At 42.9% G+C, this 27,498-nt stretch overlaps 1 long non-coding RNA gene across 2 annotated transcripts in view; it reads left to right on the forward strand.

The window, feature by feature from the left end:
- Positions 1-27,089, forward strand: part of LOC128334892 (uncharacterized) — a 27,515-nt gene extending 426 nt beyond the window's left edge. For both annotated transcript variants that reach the window (XR_008311444.1, XR_008311443.1), the window contains exons 2-3: positions 5,980-6,078; positions 26,821-27,089. This is a non-coding gene — a long non-coding RNA (uncharacterized LOC128334892). The remainder of the gene's footprint in view (positions 1-5,979; positions 6,079-26,820) is intronic.
- Positions 27,090-27,498: the final 409 nt, after the last annotated feature.

A 27,498-nucleotide genomic window follows, 5' to 3' on the forward strand; every position in this document is an offset into this window, starting at 1 on the left:
AGGGGTTTACCATTGCCTCCTCCTGTGCAGAATGAGATGATGCCTTTCAGCATCTTCCTATTTTGCTGCTGCCCAATATAGTACCCGTGGGGATTCAAACTGGCAACCTTCTGTTTGTTAGTCAAGCATTTCCCTGCTTTACCACTTAAGGTGGACCCTTCAGCTTCATACATCCAACAAAGTATGATGCCTTTTGTAAAGGAGTACAAGATTTATGAAGAATTTTGCAATTAGAGAGATAACTTATTTCAGCTTCAAGTGCCATACCTGAAAGTTCGCTTGTGATGGGTCCCATCAGTCCAGGTCGAGTAATTTCAAATTTTACTTTAATTGCAGGCAATAAGAAGTTCAAGGGATAAACCAGCGCTTGCATACAGCAGAGTTCAATATCTCAATCATTATCATTTCAGTAATTACAAGCATGGATAATAGAAGATGGCTTGCCTTCATAGATTGCTTTTAGCACAGGCCAGAACTATTAGAACCTTTTGTCCACAAAGGAAGTGGAGCTTAACTGAAGGAAGCCCTTTACTAAAGAGTTCCATATAGCTTTCAGATAAAAAATGAGGCCTAATATTTTGCATATGAGAGCATGTTTGGGGGCAGAATGAGAGCAAGAAATCATTACTTCATGGAACATTAAGATGGCAAGGTATGGGTGGGTGGATTTTAAAAGTTCAGCAGAAGCAGAATGTACCACCTTCAATATGTATTGACAGAGGCAATGTGAAAATCCAACAGAAGGAGAGGGAGTTGCTTAGAGGCATCCAGAGGGGATATTAGCAGAAGCAAAGGCATGAAAGAGAACAAAGGAAATATTTGAGCTAAATATCCGGAATGTTGAAATCTGCTAAATTGTGAAAGAAAGAAAATCCCTGCCCCCAGAAAGGGTGACAGCTTTGTCTAAAATGGATTCGATGGGACTGTTTGAGGAAGTATTAGAGCGAGAGAGCCACTGTTGCATTGGATGCCCTCAGAGTGTTTTTATATTTCTTATTTGGGCTGAATAAGCACATGTGGAACAATAGCCTGGAATGTTAGACATGCTAGAATGGGTACAGCTACAAGAGCAGTCATGCAGATTACGCGTGAATTATCACATTGGGGAATAAGAATGGATGATTTTGCTTCCTTGCGGAGAGTAAGGATCAAACTAGTTGTGGAAGCTGCTGACACTGCTATAAGCTCCAGAAGAGAATCTCCCCTTGGTGTCAATGAAACTTTCCCTATCAGAGTTTGCAGCAGCGCTGAGGGGCTGTTTTTGTCAGAGCTGCAGCCTGAGGGGGGATGGTTAAATGCCCCCTCCCAGGGCACTACGCTCCCAGTCCTGATTGTGTGCCCTTGCAGCTGCTCTTTTAATGAAGAAAAAACACAAGCACAAAAGATATGTTTAGCAAAAGATCTAGTTGAGCCCTTACGTACTATGTTTACAGAAATAAGGCAAGTGCCCAGCACTGTGGAGCCTAAATTAGCCCTGGACTAAATTCTTTCTGCCTGCTTCACCAGGGCCACTGGTTGGAGGAGGGAAGTATAGGAGGTTCAAGCCAATGTCCTCCTAATCTAAGAATCAAGCGGTCCTCACTCCTATGCCACTGCTTACTATACTCCCACAGGCCTGCTGCACTTACATGGACAGGACAACTTTTGAAAAGAAAACCAACTAAGTTAGTTGATGGAAGAGAGGCAGCTGGCAAGCTACTAAATTAATTTCATACTAGCTGGGCCGAGCACAGAGCATCTGTGCCTCTAGTTCTTGGACCTCATTCTCAGCCCTCCTCCCTCCAATGTTTTTTCTCTCTGGCCAGCCACCTGGCCAAATGCTTTTTCTGGCCACTGGCTGCCCCACCCCCACCCCCCAGCTTTCTTCCCCTGCTGGCCACCACCGCCGCTTCCTTCCCCCTTCCCCCACTTTCCCCCGCACCACTTTCTCCAGCACTTCTTTCTTCACACATACCCCTGCCACCTTCTCGCTTTCCCTGGCACTGCTCCCTTTCCCCCTCCGTCCATTTCTGCCTCTTCACTTTTTCCCTGGCAGCTCGCTTGTGAACTCTCACGAGAGTTGCCACACATGGGATTAGTGACAGGTAATCATAAAATGCAGATATTATTTGGAGACCAAGTAACACTTGTATCGATTTCTAATAGCTAAAGAGATCCTCATTTTTTAAAATGGCGGAAGCAATTATATCTAATACATCTACAATATAATCATTCATGTCTATTAATACTGCTGCTGCTACTACTACTATGAATATTTACTGTATATGCTGCTTTTCAACAAAAATTCTCCAAGTGGTTTACATAGAAGGAATGGAAGGATGGATGGATGGAAAAGGTCATTCACATGACCTTTTGCTTGGCCGGGGAGGGCTAGTGGGGGGGGGAGGCAGGCTAGCACCTACCTTCCTCCCACACAATCCAGCGGTGATAACAGTCCCATGGCTTGTGCACCCACATGACCGGCGCTCCCGTGAGCTGTGTGGTGTTCAAATCAAATCAGTCTTTATGATGGCCATAGACCAGCATAATGTATAAAGGGTGATTACATATTACATATTAAGGATAAAGGCAGATATTAGAAGCCTGGGGGTGAGTAACATAATACAAGCCCATGATAAAAGACTATAAAAATCAGAAATAGAAGTAAAATTTAAAATAAAACTATGGCTCTCTAAGACAAAAGCAAGATCACAAACTAAATGATCCTTAATGGCCAAGATCTGAAGATTGCAGCTAACAGTAGTTAATAATGGTAAAAAATAGGTACAAGTATTTATAAAAGGTTTATAAAAAGCATCATTAAAAAAACATAAAGGCATAAAAGAAAAAAGAAAAATGCGTTTAAAAGTTATATGAAAAGCGGGGAGGCATAAAAAGACATAAAATCATACAAAGGCAGCTATTGGCATAGTAAGAGTTTTATCCATTTAAGGCAAGGTAAAAAGCCAAGAAGCTGTGGGACTGTAAATCTGTAGGAGCTGCCATGAAGCACTCTGAGGCAGCTGGCAAAGGGTGTCTGGAGTTAGTTCATAGAGTTGGGTGCTGGGCATGAGCATGAAGTCATCATCTGCTGGATTTTAATCGATTGGTTGATTAGGTGCTGTCAAGTTGGTGTCGACTCTTAGGTGTCTTCTCTCCAGGATGATCTGTCTTCAATTTGGCCTTTACGGTCTCTCAGTGGTGCATTCATTGCTGTCATAATCAAGTCCATCCACCTTGCTGCTGGTTGTCCTTTTCTTCTGTTTCCTTCAACTTTTCCCAACATTATGGACTTCTCAAGGGAGCTAGATCTTAGCATAATGTGTTCAAAGTATAATAGTTTGAGCCTGGTCATTTGTGCCTCAAGTGAAAATTCTGGATTGATTTGTTCTATGAAACATTTGATTGTTTTCCTGGCTGTCCATGGTATCCTCAAAAGTCTTCTTCAGCACCAAAGTTCAAAAGCGTCAATACTTCTTCTATTTTGCTTCTTCAAAGTTCAGCTTTCACATGTCTGAACAATTCTAATATTTGTAGGTATAGACACGTCATGGCATCTAAATATCCTTTCCAAGGCCTTCATTGCAACCCTACCAAGTGCTAGTCTTAGTGTATTTCTTGACTGTTGGATCCTTTACTGTTGATAGTCGATCCTAAAAGGCAGAAGCTATCCACCACTTCAATGTCTTCATTGTCAAATCTGAGGCTGGTTGCTGTACCCGTTGTCATTAGTTTAGTCTTCTTTACATTCAGTCATAGTCCCATTCTTTTTACTGTGTGCCTTGACTTTTATTACTAGAGCTTACAGATCACCCACATTCTAAGCTATCATAGTGGTGTCATCAGCATATTGCAGGTTATTGATGTTTCTTCCTACAACTTTAAAACCACGCTCATCTTCTTCCAATCAGTATATGTTCAGCATGTAAATTGAATAAAGAAAGAGAAATTAGACAGCCTTGTCTTGCTCCTTTGCCGATCTGGAACCAGTCTGTTTCACCATGTTCCATTTGGACTGTGGCTTCTTGTCCTGTGTATAGTTTCTCATGAGAACAATAAGATTTTCTGGGATGCCCATTTTCCTAAGGATATTCCACAACTTGACATGGGTGATGAAACCGAAGGCTTTTCTGTAATCAATAAAGCACTTATTGACTTCTTTTTGGTATTCTTTGGCTTTCTCAGTTATCCAGCGAGCTTCAGCAATGATGTCTCTTGTTCCTCAGCCTTTTCTAAAAACAGCTTGAACATCCAGCATTTCCCTTTCCATGTAGGGCTCTAATCTGCATTGGATGATCCTGAGCATTATTTTGCTAGCATGTGAAATTAAGGATATTGCGCAATGGTTTGTGCCATCTATTAAGTCTCCTTTCTTTGGTATGGGTAGGTAGACTGACCTCTTCCAATCTGCTGGCCACTGTGTCATTCTCCAAATTTGCTGGCATAGTTTGGTTAGAACCTTGACTGATTCTTCTTCTGTTGCCTTCCATATTTCTGTAGCTATTCCACTGATTCCTGTAGCCTTCTGACTGGGTAATGACTGGAGTGCTGATCTAACGTCATCTTCCCATACTAGAGGTTCTTGCAAGTAGGAAATATCTTCTAGAATATCTTGGATGTTGACATCCCTGCTGTACAGATTTTCAGTATACTCCTTCCAGCTCTGTTTGAACTTCTCTAAATCAGTTACTATCTGTAACTGATATATCTGATTATAGTATGGTGCAAATATGGGCTCCTGCAAGTTTTGTGGGGTGGAAATCTAGGTTGTTGAGCTGGCCCACCATGGTGTTAATGTAAGAGTTAAATAAAAGTGGGGCCAGTATGCAGCCTTGCTTTACACCCTTCCATATTTCGATGGCACTTTTGAGATGTCCCTGCGGGTTTCACCTTACCTTGAGCGACATGCCTGTCTGCGACATGCCTTGAGGTGCCTGTCTGACAAAAAGGTGAATTTGCCTGGCTGATCGCCTACAACTGCACCATTTAGGATGAAAAGGTTGAGCCTGGTGGCTGCTTGTGCCAAGCAAAGTCCGGGTATGTCGCACACATGCATATTAAATATAACAATTGTCAGTCAATCAAGGAGGCTTCCAGCTTCTCCCATAATTTGACTTGCAAGATAGACTCAAAAGCCACTTTCAAGTCTATGAAGGCTACTTAAAGTGATGTTGTGTTGCAGGAAGAGTATTTTTCAATAAGGTGCTGGAGTACTAGGCAGTGGTCGATTGTGCATTGGCCTTCCCTGAAGCCAACCTGTTCCTCTGCCAGCAAATTTTCCTGCTCCAGCCAATCCCATAAATCCCAATGCAGATGTCTCACATAAAGCTTGCTAAAATTGTATTGAACAGGCTAATGGGTCTATAGTTTGCAGGGTTGTTCTTTCTGCCCTTTTTGAAAATGGGGACAATAATCACTGTCCCCCAGTCCTTGGGGATATGGCTGTGTGTATCAATGAAGGCAAATAGTGAAGCCAGAATGGGGGCACACCAGTCCAAATTGTTTTAATGGCCTCAGGTGGAATCAGGTCCTCCCCTGGGGCCTTCCCCGGTCTCAGTTGGGCGACAAGGCTCTTAATCTCAGATGTTGTCACTGGTGTTCACATGGTCATGTCCTCTATAGCTTCCCCAGGGCGTCCACTTTCCATGAAAGAATCCTCATGTAGTTCATAGAAGTGCTTTCCCCAGATCCCTGGAGGGATGTGGCAGTCTAGATGGGTCAAACTGTTACTAGTTGGGGATCCATTTGGCACAGCAAAGGACTCTCCCTACCGGGGATATGGGGGGCTGATAGCAGTCTTCAGTATGGGTTTGTTGAGTGAAGGACGTTAATTGAAGGAAGATTGGAAAGTGATCACTGTCAAATTTAGGAACAACCTCTAGGCTCTCCCAGAAAAGGGAACAGATCAAAGGAGGTGATTTTGTAGTCGATGGTGCTCATTCTAGAGACTGACAAAAAGGTGATTTCGCCTGGCTGATCATCTACAACTGCTCCATTTAGGATGAAATGGTTGAGCCTGGTGGCTGTTTGTGCCAAGCAAAGTCCCATGAAGTTTGACTCCTTTGAGATTTGGTTGAAGAGGACTCCATCAGTCTCAAGGTGAGGGGGGCGGCACTGATGTTTTGTATAAAGGGTATAATCATCAGGACCCAGACTAGCATTAAAGCATAAATTTCCAGTTCAGCCCATATGATACAAAGCTGGAGTTTCCACTGTTGTGGGGAAAGACAGGTATTAATTATCAGCAGGGAACAGTGACTAAATTGGATTAACACTACCTTAGCATATTGCTTGAGTGGTGGGAGAGTGTCTGGTGTTCTGGAAAGCGTGTTCTGTGAAATGTGTCCTGGCCTCCAGATATCCCACAATGCACCACACAATGAGTGTGGTGCATTGAGGGATTCTGCCATGAGTCAGGTGCACTTGTGCCCTTTTACTCAGGTAAAATGTTGGGGGGAAATCCCAAGCTATGTGGGGAAGCAATGCCAGGATTGGCCTCAATCCCAGCACTTCACATAAGCAGCCCTACTCAGGTAGGGCTGCCCAAGCCTTGGCACAGCTGCTCGTGTGAACAGCCTCAGTGAATTTTGTTCGCTGCCCCAAAAGGTCTCACACTCGGTGGGGGGGGTGGAGGTAGACACCAGTAACAAACAAAAAATGCTGTGCTGGGGTTGGAAAGGGACAGTTGCTCCCCCCACCGCTAAATATCAGTGAATCACCACTTTAAAAGGTGCCTCTGTCAGTTAGCAGGGCTGTTCTTATTAATTACACTTATATCCTGCTTTTCTTCCATCATGGAAATCAAGGTGGTTTACATGGGGCTTCTTGGCAGTCTCCCACCCAGACACTGACAAAATTCTCACCCTGCTTAATTTCAGCAAGGTTATTACACCATATTCCAACTTAAAAATTCTAGGGTTGTGCATTTTGTATTTTTTCTGTTTCAATTTGTACCAAATCCGAATCAACCCCATTTTTTGTATTTTGTCCAAAATTAAGCCTTCCAAATCACCCCAGTTTTGTTTTGTATCCGGATTAATCCGAATCCAAATTAATTCGGATTAAAAATGGGTCACAAGGCCAAATGAGTGGGTGGGGGTTGTAGTGCCCAATGAGTGGAAGCTACCACAAACATTTCAAAGGAATTGGGCAAACTGCTGATTTTTGGTGAATATTTGAAGTTTGCACGTCTTTCAGGTTTTCCTCATAGGGTATAATGGAGGTTTCAGGAAAACTATAGCTTCATGTGGGGTGGGGGGAAAGGGTGGCCCAGAGTGGAGTGGGGTTGGTAGTAGTGCCCAGTTGGTGCAAGGAAGCTACCACAAATTTTTCATAGGAATTTGGCAAAGGGCTGATTTTTAAAGAATTAATGAAGTTACGCGTCTTTCAGATTTTCCTCATAGGGTATAACGGAGGTTTCAGCAGTCCCGTAACTCCACTTGGGGGGCACTGGGGTGGCCCAGAGCAAGTGGCGGTGTAGTGCACATAGGGTGGCAACCACCCACATGGGTTGCCAACCCATGAAGTACAGGGTCTTGTTATTCTAGAGGTGTTCTGGGTGTAGATTCTCTAGTAGCATATGAGAGTGGATTCGTGGTTTTTCATTAAAAATCTCATTTGCTACCAGAGAATCTAAACTCGACACCTCAGAAACAACAAAGCCCTATACCCCAATGGGTTAGGAATCCAGGGGGTTGGTTGGCACCCTCTGTGCACTACACCACCACTCACTCAGCGCCACACCAGTGCCCTCCCAAGTGCAGTTATGGGGCTGCTGAAACCACCATTATTCCCTCTGCAGGAAAAGCTTAAAGACACTCAAACTTCCCCAAATCACAAAAAATCAGCCCTTTGCCCTATTCCTTTGGAATCTGGGTTGTGGCAGGCACCCTTGGGGCACTTCCACCCAACCCACTGTTCTGCCCCAGCAGACCCCTTTCTGCCCCAAATCTGCCCCAAAGACACTCCAACATTGACAATTCCTAAGAAAACAGCCTTAGGCCAATTCCATGGGAGTCTGGGTTGTGGCAGGCACCCCTTGGGGCACTTCCACCCAACCCACTGTTCTGCCCCAGCAGACCCCTTTCTGCCCCAAAGACTCTCCACACTACTCAGCATGATGTAGTGGTTAGAATGCTGGACTAGGACTGGGGAGACGTGAGTTCAAATCCCCATTCAGCCATGATACTAGCTGGGTGACTCTGGGCCAGAAACTTCTCTCTCGGCCTAGCCTACTTCACAGGGTTGTTGTGAGGAGAAACTTAAGTATGTAGTACACTGCTCTGGGCTCCTTGGAGGAAGAGCGGGATATAAAATGTTTTTTTCCTAAGAAAGCAGCCAATTCCATGGGAGTCTGGGTGGTGGCAGGCACCCCTTGGGGCACTTCCACCCAACCCACTGTTCTGCCCCAAATCTGCCCCAACGACACTCCAACTTCCACAATTCCTAAGAAAGCAGCCCTTAGGCCAATTCCATGGGAGTCTGGGTGGTGGCAGGCAATTAGAGAACTTGTGGAATTACATAGCAACTGGGCAGGAGCCGAAGTATAGAACTGATTGGGTCTTCAACCTAAATAAGAAGGTTTTGCAAGATCTCTCCAGGAAATTGAATGGAACACCCAAACTGACATTGCATATTAAATATTATATTTGTAGGGCTGCCCCTTTGAGTCCATTGGCCTCGAACATCTGGTAGCCCCACTTGTAAGTGTAGAAACTGAATACCTGCTTGGAATTAAGCTCATCAGAGCTCAGAAATTAAAATATTACTGGGTGCACTCTGAGCTGGTCCAATTGTAAAAGAAGAGCTACTTCCCAGTGTGTTAATAATAACCTAGCAGCAAGTGTATGCTTTTTGCTTTAACCAACATAATAGCTTGTGCCTCCCATATACCTTGAAAGAGACTTGAAGAGTAGTGTCCTTTCTGGCATTTTGTTAATTTGTTTTGTTTTCTGCAAGGGCTTAGATATTTTAAATGCAAACAGGACAGGGCATGTGGAATCTTAATCATCACATACAAAATAATAAAGAGGGAGAAAAGTGGGGGGGGGAGAGGAACTCTTTCAATCTCAGCAGCCCAGACAGAGTTGCCAATGGATTGGCTGCTCTCAACTTAAGATGTAGTACTCTCAACTGTATGTATTACACTGCTCTGGGCTCCTTGGAGGAAGAGCGGGATAGAAATGTAACAACAACAACAACAATAATAATAATAAATAATCATTTAATTCTCAGCACACAATTGCATCACAATACAGTGCATTTCTATTAACTAAATCGCCCAAGGGAATGTCATTGTCTTCAGAAAAGCTTTGTCCCTTTTTGCATATCTTATCTTCTGCTATGCTAATCCTTCTGACAAACACTCAGTCAGTTGCTGCTGGAGAGACAAAAAGGACAATTTGCAATGCAATGCAGAAATGGAGCCCCAAAGCATTTTCCGAAGTAAACACAATTCGAATCAGAGAGGAGGTCATTTCGGTTTGTAAACGAAAATTATCAGAGGTCTAATTCTGGTTTCGATTTGTAGACAAATCCTCCGATATTGCCATTTTCGGGCACAAATCCATTTGTGCCCGAATCGAAATGCACAAGCCTAAAAAATTCAAGTTTTTTAAAAGAAACTTGACAACCTTCCAGAAGACCATCTAGTTAAATCATGCTACTGGCACTACCAACAGTGGGCAAATATGTTGGAGATGGTGTTCCGGTGCATTAACCTTTTGCACCAACTATCCTAATGACCACTAGGGGCATTGGGAGTAGAGATAGTGAGTAAGGGTCTTCCTAACTGTTCTACCTATCTCTACTCTATGACCCCTGATGTGATTCTTCAGGTACTTCCTGTTGAGCCTCACAATTTTTCCTTTCTCCTTAGAGAGCAGATGGAAACATCTCTCTCTCTCCTTACCTATTCATTATGTATTTCTTTAGATTAGGTTTAGGTCTTTCCTATCCAAAGTGTACTTAACCAATAAATACTTAGTATTAAGTTCTACAAGAATCTCCATGTGTTTTCTCTAAATATTTATTTATTATTTATTTTATTTATTTTTATTTATTTATTCAATTTTTATATCACCCAAAATGGCTCAGGGCGGTTTATAGTTAAAACAAAACCATTAAAATCAGTTAACAATTAAAACAAAAATGATAAAACAGTATAAAACAACGATTAACAATTAAAACATCATAAAACAGCAATTAAACTATCACAACAATGAAAAAACACTGAAAACCAGAGTACAACATTGAAACCAATTACAACTATTTAAAAAGCCTGGAAGGCCAGGCCAAACAGATAGGTTTTAAGGGATCTCCTGAAGGCCAGTAAAGAATTCAAATTGTGGATTTCTACTGGGAGTGCGTTCCACAGCCAAGGAGCAGCTACAGAGAAGGTCCGCCTCTGAGTCGCCACCAGACAAACCGGTGGTAACTGGAGACGGACCTCCTCAGATGACCTTAATGTGCGGTGGGGATCATGCAGAAAAAGGCAATCTCTAAGATAACTCGGATCTAAGCCTTTCAGGGCTTTAAAGGTAATGACCAGCACTTTGTATGTTGCCCGGAAACATATTGGCAGCCAGTGTAACTGTTTCAAAACAGGCATAATATGGTCTCTCCGGATTGCCCCAGAGACCAATCTGGCTGCTGCATTCTGAACTAACTGAAGTTTCCAAACTGTGTACAAAGGCAGCCCCATGTAGAGCGCATTACAATAGTCAAGCTGCAACAACTAAACTCTGTGCTAACTACTCTGTACTGGAGTGTGTATTCTTCCCTAGTGCTCTGCTGTTTACCTACTGGGGGTAAAATTAACAACCCCCACCTCATATTCTACAAATGTGCTCTCTGCCTTCACTAGTGGAACTTAAGTCATGGGGTAGGGAAAATCCGTGCTTGGCTCCTTGAGCAGGATGCCAGCCAAGACGCAGGTTTGGTTCAACATTCTCCCTATGGTATCCTCGCTTCAAAAAAACCACAACCAGATCCACTTTGCAGTACCTACTCAACCTCACCAGCGCACCACTAAGGAAGGTTTTTACCAGTTCATGTTTTCAAACCATGCCCTCGGCATATCTTGAGGGTAGGTTTCACAAAGTTCCCTCGAACAGCGTCTCCACAGCATCTCTGCCCCTGTCACCAGGGGCAAGTGGAGGACATTAAACACTGGGTCCTGCACTGCTCCTTTTATGGAACAATAAGATAAAAAATACTGGGTCAGATTATTGATAAATTCACGAGTTCTGAGTTCTAACCGGTAATGTGTTAATTACTGGCAGATGTGTTTCCTTATGTTAGTTATCAAGAGTCCATTTTTGCCTTATTGTCCTTTAAAAATTAGGCAGAGAACTGTATCTGCTAGCCCTGCTACACATCTGGCTAAGTTGTAGTTCCAGGACTAGCTCTCTTATATAAGTTGTACCCATCAGAGTTGTAACTACAGTTAGGTATTTAGGATTATATCTCTTTTTATTTCCATGCATGTTGTTTAGCTAGTTATGTTTTTTAATGTCTTATTATGCCATCTCTTTTTTCTTTAAGCATGATGCATTAGCTATTATGTTTTATGTTGTTTTATTATGCTTTAATATGTGTGTTATGAGCTGTGGTTACAACAATAAACTTACTTACTTACTTACTTGCAAACCTTGTTTAGGGAATCCTTTGAATTAGTTTCCCCAAGTACTGCTGCTCAAATATTACCAGAGAAAATAAGCAAACTAATGACAGTACAATCCTAAGAATGTATAGTTAGAAGTAAGTCCCATAAAGATCAATGGGTCCTACCTGCTTGGAGGAAGTGGGTTTTGGATCGCAGCCTTAGATGCTCCAACTGCATGGAAATGCTTGCTTTATTTATATATGGCTTTCCAACCAGAAGGCTCTCTCTTTTATTACTCATAGTGGCTTCATTATAAGCCAGGAATTGAGCAACAGTAGCTCAAATGAAAGAAGTGAATTCCCTTCGGAACATTTCACTGTTTATGCAGAAGGGGGGAAATGTTACAGAAATCATGCTAGTTCCCAATGTTTTCTATAAGAAAATTATTTACGTTAAATTCTTTCATGCTCAAAGTGTTAAGGAAATTGTAGTTCCAAGCAGATGGTTTCTAACAAAATGACTAAAGACAGAGGCCATTCTGTTGTACATGCATACACATGTCCATACACATGAACATGGCTTTGAGTGATTGACTGTATGTGCGCTGACTTTGCTGTATGTACATTCAACAACACATGCAAATAACCATACATGTGTACACATGTATAGGTACATAGACATGAACATGCATTGAACATAGTGTGCATAGGTCTAGAGTGGCAGCAGAATTGTAAAGAGAAGATGGACCTTTTTGCAGCTATTAAAAAGTAGCTGACACCCTAATGAAGCACCAGTGCAACAGGAGAAGCACCAGTGCTTCTGAAGAGCTTCAGACTAATGCTGCATCAGTGCTACTGTACATGTGTGTGGGGGGTGGATTTCAATGACCTCCGCTTCCCGAGATGCCCCAAGGGCTGCATATTTTGGGGTGGCACAGAGTGCTTCCTGGAAAGGGAATGTCATTAAAACTCTACCTCCACTGCTGAGTTAGCTGATTCTTTCAGAAGCACTGGTATTTTGTTAGTCAGGATGTCAGCCACTGAACTCAGGGATTATTTCCTTCTAATTCTTACTAATGAACTGGATAGAAAAAAGCCGCATTCCCATTGTTTCTCATGCCTTATGAAAGAAACCCAGAGAAAAAAAGACAAAGCATAAAATGGCCACTGTTACATCTGTTGAGAGAGCAGAAAAGACTACTTTACTAGGAGCATTTTCTCTGAGCAACAGTTATACGATGGCAATAGCACACACAAGCCAGTTGAATGAAATGTGCCTTGGGGGATGTATTCAGCTGAATCAGTTGGATCCTTATAGGCAAGTGTATTGTGTTTGGATTGGGGAAAGTTCTCAGTAAGTACACCCAAATGATACTTCTGTGATTCTCCCTACTCATTAACTAAAAGACATTAACCAACATCTTTACATGCATCCCTATGAGAATATATTTTATTGTTGCCACTCATGTACGGTACTGTGTGAAAGGAAGGTCATCCTATATCCTCATATACTGAGACTGTTTCTTTAAGATGAACTTTTCTTCTAGAAACTTACTGCATACTTGTCACAGATGTTTGAGACTATTCTTATAACTTCTTTTTATTTGTTAAAAATATATGTTATGTCACAAGTGTCAACTCAAAAATGAATGCCTATTTTAATTGGCTATCATTTTTATATGCATCTAGTTTAGCATTTGAAATGGATATGTTACATATTACATGATGCCAAATGTGCTTTTATGGCCATTGCCACTATGAATTATTTCTTAGAGAATCAAACACTCTCTGTGGGTTGGGCTAGTAATCAGAAGCAGAATCTATATTGTCTTCCTTATACTAGGAAAAGAAGGGAGCCTTTCCCCACCCCCACCCCCAGGGCTGAGCAAACAATTTCCAGCTCTCTGTATATTTCTCTAAGACGTACCCGTTGCTAATCCCATGTGTGGCAGCTCTCATCAGAGTTCAGGACTGAGCTGCCGAGAAAAAGCGAACAGGTGAGAGAAACAGGTGAGAGAAAGAGGCACCCAGGAAAGTGCTGAGGATGGACAGGTGAGAGAAAGAGGCGGCAGGGAAAGTAATGCCAGGGAAAGCTCCAAGGATGGATAGGTGGGAGAAAGAGGCAGTGGGGAAAGTGCTGTGTGTGGGGAAAGCAGTGGCGGGTGGGGGAAGTAGCAGGGAAAGAAAGCGGCGGGGTGGTGGTGGTTGCTTTTTATTCAGTTTATGTTCTTTTGTGTACACAAGGCAAAAAAATGGCATAAAACATTGCAGAAAAGGATGTTATTCTGCTCATTAACTTGGCATTTTTAAAGAAATGATTTTTAAAATAAAAATGATTTTTATAGAAATGATTCTTTTTTACTCAATAGAATTGGCTTTTTATCATATCTGTAATTATGAAATGTTAGGTTGTTTATTTATTTAGTTATCAAACTATGGACGGTGAAAAGTGTGGGAAGAGGTTGCTGTTTCCTTTCCTTTTTAAAAATTTGTATTGCTTGATACTTTTGAACACTATTGTTGTATCTCTCCTTTATCTACTTTTTATTTTGAAAATTAAAATTCTATTAAAAAAAGAAGAAAAGCGGTGGGGGGGGGAAGAAAGAAGGCGGCCCAAAATGGGCCAAGAATGGGGGGAAGAGCTGAGGGGGAGGGAAGAGGAGAGGGGGATGGCCAAGAATGGGGGGGGGGAGAACGAGGGGCAAACAAGAGGCACAGATGCTCTGCGCCCAGGCCAGCTAGTTGTAGAATATTTGGCCTAGAATTTGGGGTGGAGGTCAAAATTCAAGATGTCCAGAATGGGGATGATTTTGAGGAGGCTCTAGAGATACTCCAAGGAAGTTTCAGGGGCAGCTTACCACTGCTTGGTGGCAGGCAGTTGTCCTTTTCCACTTCTGTTCTTTTTCATGGCAGCAACTGAAGCAGAAACGGTGCTGTGGATCTCTTAGCAGCCGCTTTCTGCCAGCTATTGCTGGCTGCCATGAATTTCCCCTGAGAACGCCCTGTGAATGAATGACACTATACAGTGCCATTATGTGAGGGCTTATGGGGAGTCACTGGCAGCTGCAGGCATGAGAAATTTTTCAGCAACCCTGAAAAAATTCTTGAAATGGTTCATCCCATTTACACTGCCCGGGAAGGAGGCAGAGAAAAATGAAAGGGTGGAGTCTGAACTGGGCTTAGTTTCCCCCCTAAAAAAATATTTGAATGAAATTTACCTCTGCAAAGGAGCCACTAGCATTTCTGATGCGCATATGACACAAATGGCTGGAAACATGCAGTTGTTACATATACCGTACAGTACAATTTTATAGGCACATCAGACATCTTGTGTGTATTCATACATAAAGCAAAATATATGAAGCAGCCTTAAATCAATAGATCTGCTTGTTCAAAATGAGTGGTTCCTGTCCAAATTATTTCCTTTGGAGGCCCAACAGCTTGTTTGCCAGTATCCCGCTATCAGTCCTGCCATCTAACTGTTTATACAGCACAGTCTGCAACATCTGCTACAGCTTATGGGTTGACAAGCCAATTACAAGGTATCTATGACCCACTGTTAGGCCCCCATCTATTATCAAGCTAAGGATCTGGCTAAGAGAGAAGCGCAGTTGCAGTACAGGGGATATATGGAATGGATTGATTTCTACAAAGCTGCCAGCCCTTCATGAAGGACATAAAGCTCGAGCAAAGTTCTAGCTCCTGTTCGCAGGAATTCGAGTTCCAGAATAGCCAAGACATGGACCCTGAGAGGCAACCATAATTTAGGGAAATCACCTTATAGCTGCATAGCAATGTACTCGCAGGATTCAGAGAATTGACTTATTGGTTGCACAGCTATACTTCCATGGCCTCCTTGCATCTGCACTCCTATGAGAGAAGGAAGCAATTATAACATGTTGCCCCACAGAAGGAAGACTGAGGGCAGGTTCCTATTTGATATGGGCATGTATCCGCTGGAGCACACAAGCCAACATGTGCTCTATTGTGGGAACAGACACATGCAGGAACAAACTTTAGCATCATGTGCCCTCCCCTCCCCTGCATACAGCCTTTAATGTCAGCAGCAGTGTATGTGCTGAGTGGGTAGGTAAGCTACAGTTACATAATTACCTGAATACAAGACTAGTTTTTTCCGAAGCTATTTGATGTTAGAAATAGGGGGGTCATCTTAAATTCAGAGTCCTCTTCCTTTGAGGTAGATACAGATATAACCTGTTTTTCACCTCTTGTAGAGGTGAAAATGTTAAGGGGGCCGTCTTGAATTCAGATTCGTCTTCTGTTTGTGTAAATGCATCATCTGAAAATATCTTCCTCTCTCCTCATTTACCTTGTTAGAAGGCATAAGATCATAGGAAGAGCCCTGCTGGATCAGTCCAAGGCCTATCCAGTCCAGCCTCTTGTTTCTCACAGTGTCTAACGCAGATGCCTTTGGGAAGTCCACAAGCAGGAGATGAAAGTATGCCTCCATTGTTCCTCAGCATTGTTCCTCAGCAACAGGAGGTAGTATATAGCTACCATGACTTGGAGCCATTAATAGAGTCTATAAACCGGTCCTCCATGAGTTTGTTTAATCCCCTTCTAAAGCCAGCTATGCGACTGGCCATTACATCTTGAGGCAGCAGATTCTATAGGTTAATTATGTGCTGGGTGAAGTAATACATCCTTCTGGGATGCACTTCCTTCAAGGCATGTTACAGCAGGAGAAACTGTAGAAACACAAATTATTGGATTTGTGGGGAAATGGTGGCTCTGCAATGCCCCGACCAATAGCCACAACTGAACAAATGTGTGGAGAAGAAAAACCATTCATAATGGACTTATTTTTTAAATAAGCATATTTTAAATAAATAGATTTAAGCATGCTTAAATCCAAACTGAATTGTGGTGAATGTGTCATATAGGTTCATTAATTGTTTTTAAATGTTTTAAACCGGTTTTAAACTGTTCCTAAAATTGTTTTAATATGGCTTTTAACCATTTTAACTGGCTGGAGTTTTTTGTGTTTTTGTTTTTTGTTTTGTCACCTTAAATGTTGCAGTGGGGAAATGCTTGACTAACAAGCAGAAGGTTGCTGGTTCAAATCCCTGCTAGTACTCTATCGGGCAGCAGCAATGTAGGAAGATGCCGAAAGGCATCATCTCATACTGCACAGGAGGCAGCAATGGTAAACCCCTCCTGTATTCTACCAAAGAAAACCACAGGGCTCTGTAGGTTTTGACTTGAAATTGACTTGACAGCACACTTTTCCTTTACCTTACACTGCCCAAAGCCTTTGCATAGGGCGGTATAGAAACGTAATGAATTAAGAATAATAATATAAGTGAATCAGGTTATTAAGAATGAATACTTCTGGAACACAAATGCTTCACATTAAGGTGGTTCACACAACCAGGAGGGTGAGGCAGGAGGCGGGCAGGAGGGAAGGCTGGTTCAACTCGCCTTCCCTCCAGACAACTGCTGACCTGTTGCTGGGAGCACAGACTGTGCTCCCAGATGATCCACACCTTGTGCCATGATGCGTTCTGGCCTCCATATATCCCACAATGAACCGTGCAACATGTGTGATGCATTGGGGGATTCCCCAAGGAGGCAGGCACTTTAGGCACCCTTCTCTGTGTCCGCTGGAGCTAAACATAGCCCCAGTGAACACACGATACTGGAGCCCAGGTTCAGGGCTCACTCAAGCACTTAACCCTGGCTAAGAGCTGGGTTTAAAAGCGGGGCTAGGTAGTGCTGTCCCACTGGGTTTAGGCACAATCCCGGCAGTTCTCATGTGAAGCCTAACCCAGGCTGGGATTCCCTTGGGTTAAGGTGTATGTGAGAATAGCCTCATTGGCCTTACTCTAGACTGCCTCTTCACAGGCAGGATTTCTGCCTGAAAATGTTATGCATTTCCATTCATTTTTACTGGTTTGGACATTGACTTATAGCTGGCTTGCTACTGATCTTAGTTCTTATTCCTTTGATCAGCAGTGATATAACATTCCTCTCTCTCTCTCTCTCTCTCTCTCTCTCTCTCTCAATCTCTGTAGTAATTGCATGGTAACTTTCATAACAATAAAAATGGAAGCTCATAGATATTAAATCACTTTGTAAAAATACAATATGTCCCATAAAGAACCCCATTTTATTCAATGATTTTGATATTTATCTATCTGTTCAGGCCAATTCTGCTGAAGCAACTGAGACTGTGCCCGCTATTAAGCAATCAAGCAAATGCTAATTGCAGATATTTCTGCCTTACAGTGGTATCTATCTATTTAATTATTCCATTTCTCTCAAACTCTGTCTGCCGATACAACATCTTATTCTTTTGTCAAAGGCCAGTTCTTCCATCTCATGAGGGTTCTCTAATTGTCAGGCAGATGGTGCAGTGCGGAAATGATAAACTCACAAGAGTAAAACCATTTCGTTCCAGTTTGTGCCGTGACTTTGAGGTCATGCAGCTGCCATGGCTCTGGACCACTAAGGACTACCTAGTTCGCATTTTCAAAATGACCCTTGGGAACTCAGCATGCAATTGTAAACTGCATGCTGAAATTGAAATAGATCCCACTAGCAGTGGAAGTTACAGAGCAATTCCTATGATTGAGGTGAGAGCTGCTATTGGCCATTTGGGGTTTTTTTTCCCCTGTGGAAAAAAAGAACTTGCTAAACCTAGGTTAAGAAAGGATTGAAGTAATAAATGCATTGAAGTCCTCGGCTGGATTTCATCCAGAATGAGAGAAAGATAATTTGACTTAACCAGTATAAGCTGGTAGCACTGCCAAATTTCTATTTCCCGAAACATCAGATCTCTAGTGAATGATTTCACATTAGTCCCACAAGCTACAAATGCTCATAAAATTGAAAGTCATAAGAGTATGGTGAGGTGAAAGGTTGCAAATTCCATTCAAATGCCTGTCCCTGCTGGATTTTGCAACCCCCAGGCCAGGAAAGGATAGAAGCAAAAGGTTGAATCTTTCTCTCTCTATGTCTGCCCTCACCACAGTTCATGTCCTTTTTAATCTGAAGAGGTAGCATAAAACGGACAGGTTTTCTCTGCATTATTGGGTTTTGTTATTCCAAAATCTCCTACCATCTTTCTTTTTCCTGATTTTTAAAAAATTAATTGCCTTGAATATACTTTGTTGTTGCTGCTACTTTGCATAGGATAGTAGATGCTTAACAAAACTGTGAAGTATACCCCACTTTGTTGAAACTAAACTGGTCTAGATGGGAGACCAGTTAGCTACTTCTGATTCCTAGGAACACCTTCAGATTCCCAGGAGCTCCTGCTCTGTTTGGGAGACCACCTAGGAGCTTCAGTTCATCTTCTTGAACTCCATGATGGAAGAAAGTGGGGTATATATGAAATAAACAAGCAAATAAAATTTCTTAAAATATTGTGCCATTTTTGTTTTGTGCCTTTCCCTTTGTGCCTTTCCCTTTGTGCCTTTCCCCATATTGTGCCTTTCCCCATTTTAAATATCTTTTACCATTGGGCTTCACATTCTGATACTGAATCAGAGCACAGATAGGTAATAGCTTCAATGTTTGTTTGTTTTTACTAACTGATCATGTTCTGGAATATGAGGTTGAAAAATCTGCATATGGTGTGCTTCCTTGCCCTACACTGGCAAATGCCAGTCCTTCCAAATACAAGTCCTTCTGTGCTCTAGATTTGGCACCAATATTTGGAAAAAGTGAAATTTACAGTGAATGTCAGGGTTTCTACCAGGGAAAAACACTTGAGAATTCTCATGAAAAACCAAATACATGTGAAATTTCTCAAAATGTTTCTGCACAACACAGACTGCAGAAGTCACACCTGTCCTACCATGATCACTCTTCTCTCAGTTTAAACAGAAGACCAATACAGGGCGGACTTGCCAGTTGCATGTAGATAGCAGGGTGTAAATGTGCAGTGTGCACCAGTGCTTTCCCCTTTCAAAACCACCACCTTGACATATAGGGCAAGCATACAGCAATTCAAAGATTACTTGCATTGAAAAAGCTCTTATCAAAGTCAAGGCACCTACTGGAGAGTTCCAGTCCACGGAGACCAATGAATCACAACCTTTCCCCCCTATCAGAAGTTTCTGGAATTTAGGAGACCATTGGGAAATGTCAGAAATATTGGACATTTGCCACTAAACATCAAGTGGAACTTTCTGTAATTTACCTGTAGGTAACATGTATCAGCAGGTTGAGAAATGTCTGAAATAAGATCTGTGATACATTCATTTTGGACATTTACCAGTAAACCTCAAGGTTAAACAAGTGCCTTCAACAAATTAATGATTCAGTTGGCCCAATCACACATCATGTTCAGCACTCATATAACAAGTGTACAGTGTACACAGGTATACATCTGTACACAGGTACATTCATTCTCATGTTATGCTGAACACAGGTAAAGAAGTATACTTCTTATCTGTACCATTTGAAGGGCCTGTATGCAGGTTCACTTCTAAAATAAACTTAGGTGCAGACATTCACACATGTACGAGTGAGTGTACAGACATCTGTACGCTCATACATCATAATGTCTGAATCGGGCTAATGTTACCCTCCTTTCTGTCATTTATAAATAAATAGCAGCATTACCAGAGGAAGAAGAGTAGGAACTGGAGAACCTGATGGGAGAGGTTTCTTAGCCTTTGTCAGGATAACATCCAATGTTACAATTCTCTGCATGTGTTTAAACATGTGAGGAGGAGTTGACAGGAAATTGTATCTCTTTATAGCACTAGAAAGGACCAGTTCAATAAGATACGTGATCTCTAAATAAGTGATTTTGAACCTTTGCAAGTTGCAAGTATGGCAATTATGTCCGAACTATCTGAAATGGCAGTGCATTGGGAAATGCAATGTTAGTACAAAACTACCAGCGAAGTGGCAGAGACATTTCTAGAGCATCCCAGCTGAAACACATCTGGGCTATGCCAATGGTGAACCCTCCTGGCAGGAAATTCAAGCCCATATGATTTCAGAGTACTCCTGGATTCCTGTTGCACTTCAACGCCCCCTCCCCCCCTTTTCTCTTTGGAGTAGTTTTGTTTGACAACTACAGAACTGTAGAACATGCTATCATTTTACTGAAATGATAAATAACTGTGTCACTTACAAAATTATGCAGTTGCCTGTCAAGAAGCTTGAAATGCGTAAGAGTGGCAAGACAGCAGCATGTGACGTTTCTGTCAGACCAACACACATAAGGAAACAAAAACAATACGTATGTTGGCAGCACATCATCAGACAATACCTTCTGCTTTCACTTATATATACTGTTGGCAGGCTTCAGTTCTGGAGAGAGAGAAATCCTATCTGAATTTCTTTCAAAGCAAGATATTTTTGTCGATTACCAGAATATACTTTGTTATGCATTGTTATTATTGTTTTATTTATCAGCTCTCTATGCTTTGTTAAACTAACAGCAACTTACAGAAAAATACAACACAAAATTGAACTACAAAGCAAATCAAAAATAATAAACCTGCAAATTATTTAAAAGCAGAGCAGGTTCTAAAAACAGAAGATCATTAAAAACTTGTTGAAATAAAAGAAGTCTTAATCAAGACATACCTGAAAACATACAAGGACCAGTCATTCACTCTCTTTGTTGTTTGCAAGAGAGAAATAGAACCAGAACAGGGATTCTCAGGTTTGATCCCTGTAGAAAAAAAATAACAAGTTCTGGCAAGAACTAATCTGCCTACTTTCCTTTCACTATAATCTTCATTGATAATTACCATCTTCACAAGTTAGTCCACTTCTGCCTTGAACATTCAAGCATCCACCATCTTGGTGTATGAAATCATCACAAACTATGGCGTTGAGATGTCCCTACGTATCACTACAACTGTACCATATTTGGTTCAAATCAGTTAGAGGGTTCACAAGTTCACAAAAATAATGATAAAGATTATGAGGATCTCCTCACAAGCAGTGTGGAGAGCCAAGGAGGGTTCTGCAGGGAGACCGGGCTTGTAGACGATCCCTGCTTAGCCATTATTACCAGCTCAGTTACAGAGCTGGTAGGGGTGGTGGGGATTGGGGGCTGCCTGGCCCCTTGAAGTCCCAGAAGTCTTTGCGAGTCGCCGTGGTGCGAAGCCACGCCATCGCAACTCACGATCAATTAAATTAACCAGGGACAGGGGCCGCATGGCTCCTGGTGCTGCACACTGATTGTGCATAGAAGGGGCTGGATCATTTACACATTTCTTCTTTATTTTCCTAGCCACCTCAGAGTCAGACTAGATGTAATGTGGGAACCCCAATGTTTTTCCTTCTCCAAAATCAGCCAAAGGGGGAGGCCCAATTTGCCAGGAAACCCCCAGTACAGTGGAACATTTGCTCCTACATCCCCCCTTCTTAACTTTAATCAGCCAGTATTAACCTTGGAGGGAAACCTTACAGACACAATTGTGCCTGGAATTCTTTCATTTGTGGTAATAACAGCTTCAAAGCATGAGAATGATTTAAGTAAGGGTCACAGTGTGGGGACAAAGGGTTACATCCAGATACAGACACACAATGGCTGCATTTGCAAATAATATGCAATCACATCACAGATGTTGAGAGAGCTCTCGAGAGAGGAGAGCTGGTCTTGTGGTAGCAAGTATGACTTGTCCCTTTAGCTAAGCAGGGTCTACCCTGGTTGCCCATATGAATGAGAGACTCTGGACTGGGTCTCATGATCCGTGAGACCTGGTTTGGGGCGGTGAGCGGGAACGGAGCCCTGGGCAGCCAGATTGGCCGCCCACATGATTGCCAGCTCTGAGACGGAGCCGGCGGGGGCTGGGGAGCTCGGGGGCCATGCAGCCCCCGGAAGCCCCAGTATGCCCTGCGCGAGCATGCAGGGCATACTGGGGAGACCTCCAGAGCTGGGAGGTGGCTTTTTGCCTCCCCTCCGGGGGTCTACTCGTGAGTAGGCTACTCACGATAATTAAAACCAGGTTTGTGGAGCGCTTGCTCTGCAAACCTGGTTTTAAGGCAGGGGTTCTCGAGTGGGTTACCTGCTCTATCACCACCGGGCTCAGCTGTGAGCCCGGTGGTTTTTACGATCTGCAAAAATCGGGCTAGGCTCTCCTAGCCTGATTTTTGCCTATTGTCTGAATAGCCCCTTGGTTTGTGAGCACTGTAAGATATTCTCCTCAGGGGATGGAGCCACTCTGGGAAGAGCAGAAGGTTCCAAGTTCCCTCCCTGGCAGCATCTCCAAGATAGGGCTGAGAGAGATTCCTGCCTGCAACCTTGGAGAAGCCGCTGCCAGTCTGTGTAGACAATACTGAGCTAGATGGACCTATGGTCTGACTCAGTATATGGCAGTCTACTGTGGAGGACCTTAGGCTTACCAGCCTTCCGTCTTCCATAGTGTTGATGAGGGAGGGGACTGTTTGCATGGGCCCACCATTCTCTCTGGTTAATGATAGAACGTGCACAGTGACCCCCCTCCTCTCCAGGGAAGCCTTTCCTGCACCCAAAGGAGATTTTGACATTCTGTGAGTCTGGGCATAGCCGGGTGGGTAGACTGGGAAAACACCGGGACTGGGGACATTCAAATTTCCCAGGTTTGGACTGGCATTGTGCCATATGTAGATCTCTTGCTGCAGAGAACTGCAGATGCAGGGGGTGGTGAGAGCCCCAATTTCCTGGAGAGCAGGGTTGCTGTTTTGGGCAAAAATTAAAGGTGGACGTGTTCAAATGGGCAGATGAACTGTCAGAGGGCATGCTTTGGCAGCTGGTTTACAGCAGCTGCCAAGACAGGGAGAGCTGTTGCCAGGGTATCCGTCCCCATGGCTTGCTTGTATACTGTAACCTGGCTGGGTGGCATCTACTGTCCGGTTCTCATGCATGTCTCCATGGCCTGATACTCTCATGAGCAAGTGGTCCATGGGAGAAGGGGATGTCATCGCATATTATTAGCAATTCTGCCCAACACCCCTGTCCCCACAGATGGTTCTACTCATGAGGTGCAAATTGGTATCCCCATGACCTTTCACTCTTATGAGTAAACGGTGCACTCAGGAACAGTATCATCACCATCATATTTAAGGAATCGCTCCTTTCACTGTGGCAGTGCTGAACCTGGTGCCTAGACCTTCTCATGAGTAAGCCTAGGGACTGCACTCATTTCCTCAAGGAGAAGGGCTGGCCCCCAACGTCATTGTACAAAAATTAGACCTGAGCCGGTCAAGAATTCCTGGGTGGGGCTGCCTTCTAAACCTGACCCCAGGTATTGCTGGCCCTTCCATATGTTGTCATCAACATTCTCTAAAGTGGTGGCCTTGCTTATGTTGCCATATCGAGTGCATGTGCTTGTGAACATAGATCTTTGCTGCTTCATTTTTGGAGAGCAAATCATGTAGTGTCCATCTTTCCATCCCATCCCCTTTCTCTCCTGTTTGCTGGGAGGAGGGAACAAAGGGGACAGTGGGAAGAGGGCATTTCTCTGTGTGATTTTGCTGTTTGGCAGGCTGACAAGCTTGGGATGGGATGTGGCTGCATGCCTGTTACCAGGCAACTGCTGTGGTGGGTCAGAGATGGGGATGGAGCAAGTGCTCAGAAAGGTGGCCAGAAAGAAGCACTGCAGGCATGGAGTGGGCACAATCCTGGGCAGGTCTGCACTGCCGTCTCTATGATTACGGTTCCAGAAACATAACAAAACCATGGTGAGGGTGATGTCCACATTCAGATGTAATGCTGCCAACAAAAAACCTCAGGTTATGGCAGTGAAACTCAAATCAAAGGCTCAGACTAGAGTTTGGTGAGGCAAACTTCAGGTCATTTTTGCCACAAAACTGTTTGCACACATTTGGATATAACAGAGTTCCAACCTCTGTGCTGTTTAACTGCAGTTTCACATTACGTGTGAATACAGCCAATGTCTTTGATTCTAATTACTTCTCCCCATGGCTGTCTTTGGACAAAACAGAAGATATCTGGAGTTCAAAACATGGACTCCCCTCTTCACATCTAATGTGAGCCTTACTTTATTCCTTTTAGTTATGCAAATAAGGTAGCAGCATTCACCTGACCTCAAAGAGTTAAGTGCAGAATATTCTAATTCAAGGAGGTCAAATCAGCTTTCAGGAGAACTTTGTAATTAGTTTCTAGGACAATATTAATGCAGGTTTATATTTTGTGGGTCAAAATATTAAGTTCACAGATTTAATGTCTTTCTACCAGAATTTGTCACAAAAGCTTATTTCAGGTACCTATCAATAAAATGAGGCTCTGATTACCTCTATTTGTCATGTTGTTCAGCATCGTGCATCATAGACCTATCTCATATTCTTAAATGAAGCTGAAAATTACGCATTTATTTTTCATGCTCTAAAAATGGAGTGCTCAAATTTCAAATGAAGGGAATTTTCCAAGGATACATCTATTAGACGTGCTTGAATGCATTATTGATCCCACATACAAAGAAAATGAAGTATGAACTATTTAGCATCTGAAATCGATTGAACCAAACATAATCATGCATTAACATAAACTGAGGTAGGGAACTAACCACCTTCAACCTTTTGGTTTGCTCTAAGACAAATAAATCTAACAATCATTTAGAGGCTAATACATTATCACTTGTGTGATGAATCAACTTCCAAATAGTTAATAAAATAACAATAATAACAATAACAGTAATTTAACAACAACAACAACAACACAATATAATGCTAGTGGGACAGCAGATTTTAGACCACTGGTTATCCTCTTGAGAAGCAATTTGATTGGTTGTTTATTCAGGAGAAAGCTCAACATCTCAAAAGAGGAGCTTATAGTGATGTTTGGGATTATTATTATTTATTTATTATTATATTATATTGCCCTTCCAAAAATGGCTCAGGGCAGTTTACACAGAGAAATAACAAACAAATAAGATGGAACCCTGTCCCCAAAGGGCTCACAATCTAAAAAGAAACATAAGACAGACACCAGCAACAGTCACTGGAGGGATGCTGTGCTGGGGGTGGATAGGGCCAGTTACTCTCCCCCTGCTAAATAAAGAGAATCACCATGTTAAAAATGTGCTTGTTTGTCAAGTTAGCAAAAAGTTAGGGATGACTGACAAATATCCAAACATCTCTCTCTATAATTCGCTAAAATGTACCCGTGGCTATCCCCATGTGTGGCGGCTCTCCCAAGGGTTCATGAGCGAGGGGAGGGGGCTAGGAAGGCGAGCGGCCAGTGAGAGCAAGTGCCGGCTGGCCTGGCTGCCAGGTGTGTGGGGCGAGCAAGTGACAGACAGCCTGTCCGCCAGGCAGGTGGGGAGAGCAAGCACCAGGCGGCCTGGCCACCAGGTGAGAACGAACTGGGGCTGAAGCGAGAAGAACAAACTGGAGCAGAAGGGAGGGGGGAGATTGAACTGGGGTTGAGGGGAGGAGAACGAACTGGGGCAGAAGGGGTGAGGGGGGAGAATGAACTGGGGTAGAAAGGAGGAGGGAGGAGAAAAAATGGGGCTGAAGGAAGAGGGGAGAATGGCTGAGGAGATGTGGGGGAGAAAGAGAGAACTAGGGGCACAGATGCTCTGTGCCAGGTCAGCTAGTTGGAAATAATCCTTGCGTATTAGAATGCAGGTGGATACAGACAACCATTTAGTTTGGCAAACTGTATGGGCCTCATAGTCCATGACACCACAGGTCCTCAGCTACTGATCGGAGTGAGAAGCAACTTGCAGACAGCCATTTTGACATTAGTGTTCAGACAAGCAATCTGCCACATGCAATTTGGCAGGGTGCAGTTTTATGTAGCACTATACCAATTATGTCTGAAATATTGAATCACGTCTCCTAAGTAAATAGGATTTGAACTGGGCTTTAAGCTTGCTGCCCCGTGACTTTGTCCTGCTTGTGTAAATGAATCAGTCCTGCTTATGCAAGTCAATGCTGAAAATAAAGCATTGCCTGCCAATCAGTTTAAGTTCTAATGGTTGCCTTAACTGATTTTGGCTGCTCACAATTATTATTATTATTATTATTATTATTATTATTATTATTATTATTAACATTTTATATCCCGCTCTTCCTCCAAGGAGCCCAGAGCGGTGTACTACATACTTGAGTTTCTCCTCACAACAACCCTGTGAAGTAGGTTAGGCTGAGAGAGAAGTGACTGGCCCAAAGTCACCCAGCAAGTCTCATGGCTGAATGGGGACTTGAACTCTGGTCTCCCCGGTCCTAGTCCAGCACTCCACTACGCTGGCTCTCAGTGATCTTAATGGTTGTGATATCATGCTAATGTCTCTACAGCACAAGAAACCTGTTACATAGATTGATCTGAGGAGGAGCTGAAGAGCAGGTTTAGGTAAGGAAGGCAAGACATCCATCCCATCCACCTGCCTCATCCTGTCAGCAGAACTCGAAGTGGATGAAGTTGTGGGGATTTGAGGAGAACAAGGACCTCTATATCAAGAGGCCTTGGAGGTGGGATCCCAGAGAGCAAAAACTCTATTTAAAAGCACTTTTGGAAAACTCTGCTACATCATCTGCCTAGCAAATGTAGAGTTTGTCAGTCAACAATAAAACCCATTTAAACACACTCCATCCTATTCTTTATTTTTTGTGCTGCAGTGTTTTCTATTCTTTATTCACTACCTGATATCTTTAAAAGCCACAGATCACTATCATTTCCCCCCCTATGGCTAGGTAAAAAACTTTGGGGGGGGGGGCAGAAACCAACTACCTACACCTGAGTTGACCTCATCAATATTTTGGCTGTTCTCAAGGGTCCAACAGGGCAGAGAAATTTCTTGGGGGACCCCCAAAACATTTCTCGAAAATTTGCTCTTGGAAAGTGGGGATGGAGGTTTGTTTGCCTGTTTGTTTGTTTATATTGTATTTATATACCACCTGATATATACATCTCTAGGTAGTATAAACAATCCAAATTACAATATAAAAATAAAAACAATTAAAACACTTTCACAC

The sequence above is a fragment of the Hemicordylus capensis genome, chromosome 1 (genome assembly GCF_027244095.1).
Source record: "Hemicordylus capensis ecotype Gifberg chromosome 1, rHemCap1.1.pri, whole genome shotgun sequence".
NCBI lineage: Eukaryota > Metazoa > Chordata > Lepidosauria > Squamata > Cordylidae > Hemicordylus > Hemicordylus capensis.